The sequence below is a fragment of the Eurosta solidaginis genome, chromosome 1 (genome assembly GCF_040869045.1).
Source record: "Eurosta solidaginis isolate ZX-2024a chromosome 1, ASM4086904v1, whole genome shotgun sequence".
Taxonomy (NCBI): Eukaryota; Metazoa; Arthropoda; class Insecta; order Diptera; family Tephritidae; genus Eurosta; species Eurosta solidaginis.
This window is the reverse complement of record NC_090319.1, coordinates 299,484,672-299,499,424: the sequence shown is the minus strand read 5'-3', so window position 1 is coordinate 299,499,424 and position 14,753 is coordinate 299,484,672. Positions and strand designations below refer to the sequence as shown.

At 35.6% G+C, this 14,753-nt stretch overlaps 1 protein-coding gene across 4 annotated transcripts in view; it reads right to left on the bottom strand.

Moving 5' to 3' along the window:
- twin (CCR4-NOT transcription complex subunit 6-like twin) overlaps positions 1 to 14,753 on the bottom strand; it is a 117,969-nt gene that overhangs the window by 79,573 nt on the left and 23,643 nt on the right. The gene's annotated exons all lie outside the window — the stretch shown is intronic.

Genomic DNA, 14,753 nt, shown 5'->3' with positions numbered 1-14,753 from the left:
TATAAAATTCATTATTCAGTCAACAAATATATTCATAAAAGATTCAGAAAGCTGAATGAAAAATGATTATAAATTTTGATCACCTAAAGTAAACACATTTGATTCAAATAAAATTCCAAACTGTGATTGAAAAACTATATTCAGTTTTTGATCATCAAAGGTAAGCATATTTGATTATTCCTTTTACTGTTTTTTATGAAATATAAAAATTAAATCATCAAAGGACTTCAAAAATGATTCCAAAAAGTGATCGAGAAATGATTTTCAGTTTTTGATCATCAAAAGTATTCATATTTGATTATTTCTTTTGTTCAATTGTATGATAACTCATTATTTAGTCGGAAAGAGTAATCAAATTGTATTAATATGTAGGGAAATTCAAAATTTAATCATCAAAATGCTGAGTGGGGCACTGGAGCGACGAATCTAAGTTCAATTTGTTTCAATCTGATAGAAAAACGAATGTGAGGCGTCCCCCAAGCGGGGCCCTAGATCACAGGTACACGGCGGTGGATCTATTATAGTATAGGTACATTTTTTTAGCGTGGGGTGGAGGAAAATAAGGTATATCTTATGTAGTACCTTTTTAAAGATATTCTGAAGTTTTCGTTATCATATCCCATTATGTAACCAAACTGAAATCGATGTTTCTTGAGTTTAGGCCATTTTCTTGAAAATTGTATTAATCCAAGATTATGTACATTATTATCAATAATAAATAGTTTTAATTTAAAACGGAGTTCTAATTAAAAGGCCACCGCTGTATATTTAATGTTTTTAAGTATTAAAATTTTATAATGATTTCTTTAATGTAAGCCATACCCAAACTAAATAGGAAATAACTTTTAAGAGAACGCGTCTGCATATATATCAATACACAACACCTGAAAATATGGGTACCGGTCCGTATACGTAACATTTTTTATTATTATACATATGAAGTTTATATCCTTAAACTAACCAAAAGGTCAACAACTTGAGCGTAAATTTTTTTAATGTACAACGTTTTATAAGACGTGTTTCTGAAATACATACATACAATATATTTATAGGGTAACAATTAAAAGTTTAATATTTAATACTTATATTAAAATATATTATGTAATTGAATTAGAATAGTTATTTTTGATAGTTTTTATTATCGTTCTGATTTTAATTGTTACCTTATTTATTTTTTCGCTTATTTTTTATTTTTTCAATGAATTCCTTAACTTAAGACTAAAGATACAAAGTTTATTTAACACTATTAGTGTTAAAGACCATGAAAAAATATAATAAATAAGATTAAAGAAAGCTTGTTTTATCTAAAAGAAATCAATAACGATATTTTCTGATAAATTAATAAATTCTCACAAAGAAAGCACAAAAGCACACTGGTCGGTCTTATAATGAGTTGGTAGCCAAAAATACTGCCAGTAGAGATGAATCTTTGGTCACGGCTTTACAAATATGTGGGAAATATTTTTTCATAAAATTGGTGCGGGTGATACCTTCATACAGACCGACAACCACCCACTTTCACCGCATGCATACAAAAAGTGAGTAGATGTGGGGGAAAAGTGGTAAGATGTGTCTATTGCAAATACAATGTTTAAAAGGATTAAATAAAGAAATTAAAGTTATTAAAATGGTCTTGCATACATAACAATAACAAAACAACAAACACACACAAAAGTTTACATTTGCATATCCTCCAATGGATAAAATAATGTCGTATGTTACATGTGAGCACATATAACATACGCCAATCATTTATCAGGGTGACGCTATCAGAAAACTGTCGCAAAACGTAGTTAGTGACAGAAAGTGGCAGCCGATAGTAACACTTTAGAATCTTCAAACTTTGAGTAACAATAAGATATGAGTCCCAACGTGAGGATCGGTGAGGAATCCAACTAAAACTTTAGATGAAATTGAAATATTTGTGCAAATAAACACTAATAAAGGCACAAACAAAAACAAACACAACATGCTAAAAACACTAAAATTATTTCAAAATTAAGTAAATACCTTTGACTTCAATATTCATTTCTACGTATTTCATGCAATGATATTTTATGTATTTCTAACTTGCACTTTATTTTTCACTTGCTCCCACTGCAAAAACCAACTAACACCATAACCTCACTTTTGAAGCTATTCTTAAAGAGTAAAGTTCGAATACAACAAAAAAATATACCTTTTAAAAGGCTGTTCTAATAAGAGATACTAACGACACATTTGGTGACAAACTTTTCACTTTGATTTTTTATTTTTGGCCTATGGAACCGACCACTGTGCAAAGGTGCATTATACGCAAATCTTCAATTTACTTTTGATAAATAAAGTGGTTTGCACTTAGAAACAATTAAACTTAGCTTCCCATGCCAAATTTGGTAAATTTTAAATTTTTTCATCATAAATCAAACAATATTTCTGATAAAACGAAGCCATAAAAAAGAAAAAAATTGTATTAAAAAAAAAAACAAGCCCGCGAAATAACGGACAGCCTAATATATGTGTCACCAATGAAACCACCTAGTACTTGATTTCGCGGATCTTTACTTCATTAACAAGTATTTCTGAAACCACCAACTATTTTATTAGTTATAGCTACAGCTTACAGTTAAAACTACAGGGTGATCCATTATTTATAAAGTGAGCTAAATTTTCGAAAATGTATTGTTAACCTTGAGTACTATCGCTGACAGTTCAAGTTTTTTTTTAAATAATTAGGTCCATTCGGAAGTAACAATATACGAAAATGCCACATCTTCGTAAAATTTGCAGCTGGATGTCAATATAATCGGCACATTAAAGCGTTTATAGCCCTTAATCGATATTAGAGCGGATTTTCTTTGTCAAATTTGGTAGGAAGACAAACCGATTGTCCTATTTTTGTCATTTTCTTTCTGATCTGTCTGAGTATGTATTGTCAAAATGGGTCTACGTAAATTAGGATGGGTCGATTTGTATGGACGAAAGTTAACCGATATCGCGCCATCGATTTTTCGATATGACTTGGGCTCAGGAAAAAAAGTTCCACTACGCATACCCAAAAAAATAATAATTTTCGACCCTGCAAAATTTGATTTTTTCGACTTTTTTCGACTTTGATTTTTAAGGATTTTTTGATGACCTACTAAAAAAACTTTCATATGTAAACCCTGTCCGACCCAAAAATGTCCGCTATAAACGGTGTCGATAACAGTTTTTGAAAAGAAATATTTTTTATATTTTACAATCAAATGAAAATTTTTTAGTAGGTCATGAAAAAAACCTTAAAAATCAAAGTCGAAAAAAAGTCAAAAAAATGAAATTTCACAGGCTCGAAAATTATTTTTTTGGGTATGCGTAGTGGAACTTTTTTTCCTGTACCCAAATCCTATTGAAAAATTGATGGCGCGATATCGGTTAATAAATCGACCCAGTCTAATGTACATATATATGCTTTATGATTGTATCTTATCGTAAGGCGGCTTGTGCGGTAACTAGCGATAGGTACGGGATTGTCATTGGCTGTGCCGAAGACCTCATATCTTTCATGATCGGAGCTGAACAATAATCTGGTGAAACTTTAAGAATTCATAAAATATAAGTATGACCGCTCTTGGCAATTTTTTCGGACAACAGTAATATGTAACATCTTGTGAATTTTCAAGCTCATAAAATGAGAAAGAAATGCCGAAATCCCTCTTATTCGAAAACACTGTTGTATGAGAGTTATATGCTACAGTCGTGCGATCCGGTCGGCTCACACAAATAATTAATCGGAAGCCAAAATATACCCGCTAACCGAATTTCATCATGAGGTCTCAACAATTCAGGGACCAGATTACGTTAAAGCAGACATACGGACAGACAAACAGATGGACATGGCTAAATCAACTCAGAGGGTTATCCTGGTCATTTCGGTATATTTTTCGTGGGTGTGTATCTCATCTCCTTTAAGGACTTACAATTTTTGAGATTTTTAATATACTATTTCATTTTCATGAAACTAGCTCTGACGAAATATTTGAACCTTTAATAACACGAAACAAATACTACGTAGCTACGAACAGAATTGTTCACAAGAAAAACCTAAATCCCCTCCTTTAATTCACCAAGGGTAAACTAAGCGACACAACAATAAATCGCTCGTCTGAAGTTAAATATCTTGGCATGATACTCGATTCCAAACTGAAACTCGATTACACAGACGGCTCGAAGATGGAAAAGGGAACTGGAACTGAAATGTACGCAAAGCATATGCAGGTAAATCCAGTGTACAGACTGTCTGACACATGCAGTGTCTTCCAGGCGGAGGTCTATGCCGTGGAGGAAGCAGCCGGACTGCTCCAGGATAGTACGGTCCGAAGCATTAATGTAACGACCTTTGTCGACAGCCCGGCCGCCTTAACGGCATTGAAATTCAACGTGATGATGTTAGATATCGTGCGGAGATTTCGAGCCTCGCTGGCGTCCATAAGGCACCTTAATATTTCCATTTGTTGGGTCCCACGGCACAAATGAGATGGCCAGGAAAGGTGCCGACCAGCACTGGGTTATCTCCAGAGGAAAATCGAAGATGGTTCTTATGGCCATGTTTGGATATGAAAGGAACAAGCTTCCTTCTCAAGCTAAACAAATCTGCATCTTCCAACAAGCTCCTTCTGCAAAAGTTGTCCGGATGAGTAGTAGCCGAGTCATCACTTTCTCTGCTAATGTTCGGACTGCAAACATGACGACTTGGATTTCTGGGCGCACGATTGTTCCACAGTCTGTCAGAGGTTGAAAAGATGAATCTTTCACTCTTAGGAGTACTTAAGTTTACCAGATAAAGCAAGTGGTTCGTTTGAGGACAACTAGGAAGTAATTTGATTGGACGACTGTGCCGCCACCAGGTACACACGGGCGGCACAAATGTATCTGAGTAAGTGCGGGAAATTCCCACGCACACCCTCTTGACCTAACCTCACCCAACGACCTTGTAAGAACATAGTCGCATAAATACCAGGGACTGAATTTATGAGTTTTTGGATAGAACTTGTGATACTTTTTGAGCACGAGTGTTCTTTATCTCTCGCTTTGTGTAATCCCTTTTACTTAAGTGCATTTTGAATTTGAATATGTAATTGTTAACCATGATGCCTTGCTGAATCTGGTTTTTGTGTCTCACAGGGAAGTGACGCATTTGTGCGTTTTCTTATGATGTTGACATAGACATAGCTTACTTTAAAAGTGAATAAAGGTCTAAATGAATCACCCTTCACAGTTCATGATAGTATGTGTGAAGTTGCAATCGTGATTTCTCTAGGCCGATGGCGTACGCGTTGGATGTTTTTGGTCTATTGATATTAAATAAAATAGAAATCTTGGCTTTGTTTCTGCCGTGATGGTTGTCATAATTGAATTGAAAAAAAGGCGAAACTACAACTTGGTATCGCGGCGCAACTTGTGTGTATGTGAGTGTGTTTGGTTCAAAATTGTATCAAATGCAGATTGAAGCATTTACTTATATATGTATATATCATAGATATACATATCTATGATATAAAAAGATGCGGTTGTAGCAAAAAAATTCAAAGTTTCTCGCACCAATGCAACGGATGCAGAGTTTATGTTGAAAACTAAAGCAGTTTCTCTACATATCTGAAGCTCTTGGTATTACAAATGCATATATACATATATATGAGTATACAAAGGTACATAAACAAATTTATTAAGATTAAGTATCCGGCAAGCTGTGATTGTGAAAGGTAGGGAAAATAAAAGTAAGTCGCTAAATGAGTAAATAAAAAAATTGTGTAAGAAACTGTTGAATGAAAAGTTAAAAAAAAAAATTGTTTGAAGATATCATCAGCACTTTTGAGCCAACGAAAAATTCATATTGAATTACTTTAATTATCAGGATTTTACTTTTTTTTGAGTTACAAGCCTTTGGAATATGTTCAAAAAAAAATAACTAAATAATAAAAACTGAAGTTCAACCACTACAGTCGTCAATATACCTTTGCTTTTTTCTTTCCTTTACTTCCTTTCATTCCTATCCATTACCTTTCATTTTCTTTCCCTTCCTTTCTTCTTTAATTTGTTTTATTTACTTCCATAGTATTTCCTTCCCGTTCCTTTCCTTTCTTTTCCTTTTCCCTCCTTTCCTTTCTTTCCCTTTCCCTTTACTTCCTTTATTCTTTACTTTGTTTTATTTTCTTCAAAATATTTTATTCTCTTTTATTTCATTTTATTTTTCTATTCGATGTCCTTTCCTTTTCTTTCTTTCCTTCCCTTCATAATTTTATTTTATTTTCTTTCATAATATTTTATTTTATTTTACTTATTTTACTTAAATGCATGTGTTAAATTTATACTTATTATTTAGAATTCATGAGCTTAACACCGGCTTATAAAAATTGAAATAAGCATGAAAACAAATACCAGCAGGATAGCCGTGGTTAAGGCAACTGCAGTTTCACCGTGCGATTCGCGGTTCGAATCTCGGTGAAACCTTTGATAACATTATGAAATTGCCTGATGATGATTACGTTGGCGATTTTCGAAATGGTACCATCGCAATATGCCAGTAAATGTTTCTTTCTTTCTTTTCAGTTTCTCTTAGAAAAACACAATAATTGAATATTCAATTATTATAAGCCGGTGTTAAGCTCATGAATTCTAAATAATAAGTATATTTTACTTAAATTTAATTTATTTTATTTCATTTTAATTTTTTTTATTTAACTTAATCTAATTTATTTCATCTTAATGCAATTTTTTTATTTTATTTTATCTCATTTTATTAACAACAATTATGTATGTACGTAACATACTCTTCGTTCATTTCATTGCAAGATAAAATCTGAAAAAATACTCATTTGTAGTGGTGCCATTTTTAAATTGATATTTTAGCGCTATTTTTAACTTTTTTGAATTTTTTTTAATGATACAAAAAAGGAGGTAATTCCAAGCAAAATTTTTTGACGTATTTGGGGATTTTTGAAGTTTCATAATGTTTGTTGTTTTGTCAGAAGCGTTGCCATACCGTTACTGTTTAAGGCGAAATTGTGGTTTTGCGGGATGGAAAATTTCTTTAGGATGAAAACGCAATGGTCATCTGAGACAATAATAATATGCTTTAGCACGATTTATGTGCATACATATCGATTGAGAATACATTAAAACATGCAATTTTATTGAAAAATAGTGGATACTGACTCATACATTGATTAATGACTCATATTTATGGCAGCTTGACCCTAGACAGAATAAAATACACGAAAAATCCTGTTGTTCTAGCATGGCCCTATTATCGTGCCCCTACAGTGAATTTTTCTCAAGGCATGTTGAGAAAAATTGTACCTCCAAAGTCTGCACATCTATGTCAATGCTAAAAGGGCACACCTACCTTGGCACTGAACGTCATGCTGAACATATACCCAGTAGATATTGCGGGAAAGGCGGCCGCGGCAAGGTCGTTGGTCAGGCTTCGTGATATAGGATATAGACTTTCTGACCGCGGACACTCTAGCCTTCTTACCAGTTTCGACTTCATCCCGGACAGAACGGACTACTGTATGCCGATAACTGCTCCCTATACAACCTTCACCCCAGTTATTCCAGAGAGAGAGGATTGGGGAAGAGGAATTATCTGGGGCATGGGACTGGTTAACTTGTTCACGGATGGGTCAAAGCTGGTTGGAAAGGTTGGTGGGGGGGTCTTTTGTCAAGAGCTAAATTTAAGCCGCAAGTTTAAGTTGGCTGATCACTGCAGTGTATTCCAAGCGGAAATTGCTGCGATTAAGGATGCGGTGGATGGAATGCTATCCAGTGCTACCACGGTTAGGGAATTTAACATCTACTCTGATAGCCAAGCGGCTATCAAGGCCTTGAGCTCAACTACAGTGCGATCGAGGGTGGTCTGGGAGTGCCTGACCTCGCATGCGATTGCATCGAATTATTTTACAATTAAGATTATCTGGGTCCCGGGCCATAGTGATATCCCGGGTAACTGTCAAGCGGATCAAGCATCGGTACAACTGAACCGGATGAAGATGGCTGTAGGGATTTCGGGATCCCGCTGGCCACCTGTGGATTGCTCCTCCATAGCTGGGCCTCGAATCAGCTCAGCAAACGTTGGGCGGATACCACGTCTTGCAGGGTAGCAAGATCTTTCTGGCCAAAAGTGGATGGCAGGAGGTCTGCTGAAATAATTGGGTTCACTAAGGCTCACCTATCAATGGTCATTGGGGTTTTGACAGGGCACTGTCCCATGGGTATCCATGCGGTACGTCTCAATATACTGGAAACTCCATCCTGCTGCAGCTGTATGGAGGATGATGAGGTGGAATCACCAAATCACTTTATGCTTGATTGTCCAGCTTTTGTCAGAATTAGGCGAAAGTACTTCGGTCGCGACTCACTTGGATCTCCTGAGGATATATCCAAAGTTGAGATCGGTATCATTCGGAGCTTTATCGTTGCTACCCAACGATTCTCTAAGTAACTAGATCTGTCACCGTTATTTTTGGTGTATGTGGTATCACAACGGACCTTCGTGTTGTCCAAGTGAGCTATCCTTATCAGGGCAGCTACCACCTAACCTATCCTATCCTATCCTAAGGGCACAGAATGTGTATAGGCGGGGTTGCCTCAAGGTGAACTCTGGTACAACGGGCAAAAACACTCTCATAACTAGTGGCTAACCTGCAGAGCTACAGGGTAATGTTCTCACTAAAAAATGGTTTAACGATTCCCTCCTAAAGCGCAGTGGTTGAATTATACAATAAATAAAAAAATAAAAAATGTGAACCTGTAGCCAATTTATCAAGAAGTTGCGGTGTCGGTTTATAAAGACCTTTGAGCAAGCAATTGATAAACGTGTATGTTTTGTCAAAATGGTCTGAGCAAACGTACGGGCTATATTCCCTTGCTTTGCATACTTCGATCCATGTTTCTTCCACCAAAACAATTTTCGGGAGCTCGAAAAACTTATTGAAAACCTTCTTTTCTAGGCTGATATTTCGTATTAAAATATTTCCAAGGCATGGGGCTCATTGTTTTTTCTTTTTTTTTATTTAAAATAACTATGAAAGTAATTTAGTCGTATTTGTTAATATGAAATCCATCAAAATTAGAAAAACTCGTAACATTTTTCAATCTGGTAGCTTGTTTTTGGTGAAATTGTCATTGTGCCCGCAAAAGTCAAGTGGCTAACGTCACACTAAATGGAACTACCTCCATTTTGTGTATCATGATCTGCACTACTCCTTGAGAAGACCTCACGATAACTATCTAATTGTTTTTACCTTAGAATTATAGTTTGGCCGTAAAACGGACGCAAAACTTTCAACCTGCTTATTTATATATAGATACCTTAATATCAAAATAAGTTAACATTACGTGCAGCAAGTGTTCCACTCCCGCATTTTAATCTCTGAACAAATAGTAATACAATAATAATAATAAATAACTCAATGAACTACATACCCGCCGCCCTCTGAACCCCTGAAGCTTAGATATTGTCCTTCGAGCCGGTAAACTCAATATGAAAGTATCAATAAAAACGAAAATGGTAAAATGACTTAAACTATGAGGAGTTTTTTCCAACGTTTCTTTCATTATACTTTGTTTGTGCTGGCAATTCGCAATCGGCTTATGAAATGTTCTTAAGCTTTAGCAAAGGTTTATTTTAAGATATCTTGAAAATGAATATGTTAAATATTTTTCTTTAACTGTGAAGGTTTCTTTTGATTTAAAGCCAAATAGGTACTTTGTAAATTACATATATACAATTTTTCTACAATCCTATTTGCTCTATTTCTGTTAGTTGTAACAAAACTAATATAATTTATAGTTTAGGAACGTAAGATATGTATAATAATTGTAACACCAACATAAAATTCTATAGTAAATGATGAGGCTGTAGTTAGTCATAACTCTTTCCCAAACGAAATGTTCTAAACATGTGCTGCGTCGCACTCTCGACAAGCCTTACCCAGGAGACTTTGAAGTAAACAAGAAAACTGTAAAACCTCTTGCTGGAACGAGGCTTCTCTAAGTTCCTGACTACTCGTATTCATTCAAATGTATCAACCCCTATAATAGTGGCGCAACTATATAAGCAGATGTGTATACTTTAATGACAGGAAAAGCAAATCTTAGCTTGTGCTTAATGTTCCTTCACAGGAACTTAGGGAAACTTAATTAGCAATGCATTTGGATTTGATTTTGGTTCTTTTGAATAAGTAACGTATGGGCACGCTTTATGCAAGCTATCAATCGGATAATAGAAGCAAATTCTCTGTAACTCTCAGCGCTCAGCAGTATTAGATATCCAACTTGTAATGCTCAATAATGGCATATTATAGTATCAGGAAGGGTAGTAATCATTTGCTTTAAAAATACCACTTTCACATCTCATAATAATAAGGAAAAGTCACTATACGTACTCACTATTTTCATTGTATTAATTACTTCAAGAGCTTAAACCGAAACCAGTACGTGAAAGAACAAGTTTTTGGAAAGCGAGGACTACGGAAAAGCTATCACCAACCAAATAAATATTTGTAATATTTATCCAAAATTTTTGCAACAATTTATAAAATTATGAAATTAGATTTGTCTAACAAGAAGTGTAAAAGTAAATAAAAACCCAATTTGCAGCAGAGCTGTAAAATATTGCAATCAAATGTGATTGTGTTTTCTTACGAGTACAGTACAATCTATAATTACTTTTGAGTATTTTATTGAAATTGCTTACAATCGACGCTTGTACAATCACTGATTGTATACAAATTACAATCTGCAATCATTTGTATTTGTGGGATTGCAATTACTTTTCTGTTACAATCATTTACTGCATATTTGCCTGGGCTACAGTCGAAAGTTGTTATTGCAATCAATGTCAAAATACAATCAATTTCGTTTATTTATAAAATTCATTTTAATCAATACAGTCAGGGATGCACCTTAACGTTAAGCTAATTGTTTATCAAAAAATTTTCACCGTTTCCGTTGAAACACTTCGAAATATTATCGATAAAGAAATTATCAAGATAAATTTTATCTCGTTTTTAACCGAAACGAAAAGCCTTCGTTAACGTTAAAAACGTTAACAAAAACGTGATACTTTATGTTTGAATTATGCTGGCAATGCTATAGCCCTGGTGAAGCCGTAAGGTGGTAACAGTGAGCGGACATACACACACAAACTCCATGTAATTTGTTTGTGTAATTCGTTGGTGGTAATGTCAAAAAAACTGTGAGAAATGTTCGTACTGTCAAAATTCATGAGAAAAGTTGCAATCAGCTTGGATAATGCTTTCACCTTTAATGACTCCGCCATCAATCAGCTTTGCCAGCATATTTTGAAATTAATAATCAACATAAACGATTTGATTTCGTTTTGATATGGCAGAAAACGAAACAAAATCATTTCGTTAATTTGACGTTCTTAACGTGACATTGTTTCGTTTATTAACGTTAAATGATATCGGTTCGTTGGTTAAGCATGCCTGAATACAGTACTGGAATGACGGTTAACGTACAGTGGTGCTATTAGCTTTAGCCTTCGGTAGTAACAAATTATGCAATTAAATTTTCTCTCTTTTAAAGAAAAAAATCCAATAACCAAGGAAAAAAATTGTTTTAATTTTTAATAAAACTACTTGTCCAGATTAAAGGATTTCCAGGACAAAATATCATATTTTAGAAGAATTGCAGATGATGTATTCAAGTGCCAAATGATTGCATATTTGATACTGCGTCTCTAAATTCATTGCAACCAGATTTTTTTTGTAGATTTTAATTTTTCAAACACATAATGCAATCAAATTTGATTGTAGGATATAAATTTCACAATCACAAAAAAGCCAATCAAATTTGATTAAAATAGTTGGTTGTAAATTAATTTGTAGATTGTAAATTTTACAATAGTAAACTAAAATACGGATCGGTAAATTACATTAATAGTTAAGCCTTAAACAAATTCTTAATCTGCTTATAAAAGTTTATGCACAGATAACACTCGCAAGGAAATATCATACGATACCGTTAAACTTAATGTCTACAACTAATATGAAATATAAAATACTACAAGTCATATAAATCGTTAAATAATTACACATTTGCGAATATTAAAATATAATTTATATAACATATTAATGGAAATACATTTAAAAAAGTAAAAATGCGTTTTAAATATCCAAGCAAGCTGGACTAATTTGAAAATGCCGGGCTGCACTGGTCGGTCAATTGAGACCTCGCATTATGAGGGTGTGGTAGAAATCAGGTTAGGTTATAAGGTATATTAGCATACAAAATTTTTAACTGAATTAGAAAATTTTACAAGCGTGTCTGAGTTAGGGGTATTTCAAGCTTATACTCAGTGCGGCGTTTTCAATAAAAACATCACGCGAACTCAACTTTTGGAGCATTTTCAAATTGGTCCAGTTTACGTATATGTAAATGTTTTGTATCCTTCCAAGAACAGGTGAAATTGTTTTATTGTGTCTTCATTTTGGTTTTGTGAGATTTTCAATATTTGATTTCTGAAGTCGCTGTCACGTGGTTGGTCCAGCTTATCAAAAACTAATAAACACTCCGTAAATCCTGTAGAGAACAGTACAAGGGAGTCAAATGCCTCGAAAATGACTCCCAATCGCTAGAATTCAATGAAAAACTAGACACTTTAGCTATCTGCGGAGACCTAACGGTACTTGGACCAGCACAGAAGTGGAAATTCTACAGCTGCTCCTAGACACACATTTTCAGCGAAAGATGCCCAACGCACCTGAGGCACCTGCAACAAACTAGTTTCTAAATATATCTATCACTGAGGGAAGGGTTAGGTGGGCAGTTAAATGTTTTAAACCTTTTAAGGCTGCTGGACCACATGGGATTGTTCGTGCTCAACTTATTTACTCTTCGTAGATATCAGCTAAGTGACTGCGGCTCATTTATACCACTTGCCTTGCTCTAATTTGTGTTACGTGTGCATTGCGGAGTGACAGGGAAATGCTCGTCGTTCGTACTCAAGATCCTAGAGAGAATAATTAGAAACTGCCTCACTACTGCTATTGATAGCAACCTCATATCTGGCCATCAACACGCATACACAAGTCAAATCTATGTAGACTGCGCTACATAGCCTAGACTCCACTATTCCTGACTTCCTTCTTCAAAAGATTCTTCTTCCTGATTCAAAAGAATTATTGTCTTTGTGGCACATGCCGATGACCCAGCTATTGCATACAGAGACAAGTTTCTTCAAACTTTGTGCGACCTGCTGCAGGTAGCATTGGGAGAGGTTACCCTATGAGCCTCCCGATGCAAATAAAGTTGAGCTTGTTTTATAGACCAAAATATACGAAATACCACCGTTAAACTAACCAGAAATAAATGGTGTACACCTAAGCCTAGCAGACAACGCCAAATTCTTAGGTGTAATTCTGGACAAAAAGCTGAACTGGAAGGACAACGTCATACAGCTTCAAAATCGAGCGTACATTTCAATATATACGTGTTAAAGAGCCATTGGCAAATATTTGAGACTCACCCCCAATATATGCAGATGGATTTAAACCGCGATTATCAGACCCAAACTGCTCTATGGGATATTCGTATGGTGCCCAGCCTTGAACAAAGCGTCCCAACCTAAACTTCTTGGGTAGAGACCGCAGATCTAATAAGATCAGCATAAGTGTTGCTCTAAAAACTACGCCTAGTGATGCTCTTCAGATTATTCTTGGCATCCTAACATGGGATTTAGCTAGTTATTGAGCAGCGGAGCCGTAAGCCCTGCGTTTAAGGGAGCTTTCCAATGTGAACAATAAACCCATATGACACTCTAGCGTACTAACAAATACAGTTTTCTTCCTAGTAGCATCGAAGGTCATCAGCCATCATGGAAACCGCAGTTAGGATAATAATAAATAAATGAAAGGCGCGATAACCTCCGAAGAGATTAAAGGCCGAGCTTCTCTTCCAATTTGCGTCGTGCTAATTTTAATTCTTCCTAAACTTGGCAGGACGGGACCTACTTGCTTTATGCCGACCCCGAACGGCATCTGCAAGGCAGATGAGTTTTCACTAAGAGCTTTTCATGGCAGAATACACTCGGATTCTTGCCAAACACTGCCGAGGGGCGACCCCGCCTCTTTTCTTCCAATTGAAAAATCTTGTTTCAAAAATTTTGATGTTGCTTTGCCCGGTGCGTGAACCCAGGGTCTTCGGTGTGATAGGCGGAGCACGCCACCATCACCCACGGCGGCCGGCAGTTAGGATAGGGACACACAATATCGGCAACGATATCATTATTTTCTGCGATAGCTAGGCTGCTTTTAAATCAATTGGCTCTAACTCGTTCAATTCTGAATGGGGCATCGAGAGAACCTGCATTGTAGACGAACTCTCTATACAGCGTACGATCAGGCATATTTTCCCTGCACTACATGCAAGCTAATGCCAAAAAAAAACCACCATCAAGCCGACGAAAGATGGCTACAAATACTGGGATGGCGGATCCTTGCATTTTACTCGTTGAATTCTGAACTAACAAAATTTCACCAATTTCTTAAATAGATGGACCAACAGAACTGGGTACACCACACATCGGAGCACAGGGGCAGCAAGGTAAAATGCATTGCCAACGACCGGGCAGATTCCTTCTGACTAAATGCAAGCCAATGCTAACAGAACCACCGTCAAGCCGACTCGGGCCCACTGCAACCTAATCTATATGAAAAAAAGGCTTTAGGGCTCATAAGCACATCAGAAGGAAGTGTAGCGCTTCCCAA